The sequence below is a fragment of the Triticum aestivum genome, chromosome 7D, assembly GCF_018294505.1.
Source record: "Triticum aestivum cultivar Chinese Spring chromosome 7D, IWGSC CS RefSeq v2.1, whole genome shotgun sequence".
In the NCBI taxonomy this organism is placed as follows: Eukaryota; Viridiplantae; Streptophyta; class Magnoliopsida; order Poales; family Poaceae; genus Triticum; species Triticum aestivum.
In genome coordinates, this window is record NC_057814.1 from 634,020,925 (window position 1) to 634,021,763 (window position 839).

The following is an 839-nucleotide window of genomic DNA, read 5'->3' on the forward strand; positions in this document are numbered from 1 at the left end:
ACTGGACGCACCTCGTGTACAAACTGGACAATCTCTTTCGGGGTATCAGGGTTTCGGACAAGAACTCATCTGTTACACGGGCACTTCAATGTTTTTAAAACTTATTTGAACTCCAGCCTATATTTGCGTTCAGTATGCATCATTCAAAGCGACGTCATCAATTTCCAACACGTTCGTACTTCATTTGCTGTTTTTCAGTCATTTACCGATTTGTTTAGGGAGCTAAATGACGGTGAAATTGGAAATCACTACAAAATGAAATCTGGAAATGTTGGAACTTGGCATGGTATCATCATTTCGCCCGCATAGCATGTGCAAAAGAGTAGAGAGGGTCACGGCGAAAACTGGACGCACCTCGTGTACAAACTGGACAATCTCTTTCGGAGTATCAGGGTTTCGGACGAGAACTAATCTGTTACACGGGCACTTCAATGTTTTTTAAACTTATTTGAACTCCAGTCTATTTTTGCGTTCAGTATGCATCATTCAAAGCGACGTCATCAATTTACAACATGTTCTGACATCATTTGCTGTTTTTCAGTCATTTACCAATTTGTATAGGGAGCTAAATCACGGTGAAATTGAAAATCACTACAAAATGAACTCTAAAAATGTTGGAACTTGGCATTGTATCATCATTTCGCCCGCATAGCATGTGCAAAAGAGTAGAGAGGGTCACGGCGAAAACTGGACGCACCTCGTGTACAAACTGGACAATCTCTTTCGGAGTATCAGGGTTTCGGACGAGAACTCATCTGTTACACGGGCACTTCAGTGTTTTTAAAACTTATTTGAACTCCAGCCTATTTTTGCGTTCAGTATGCATCATTCAAAGCGAC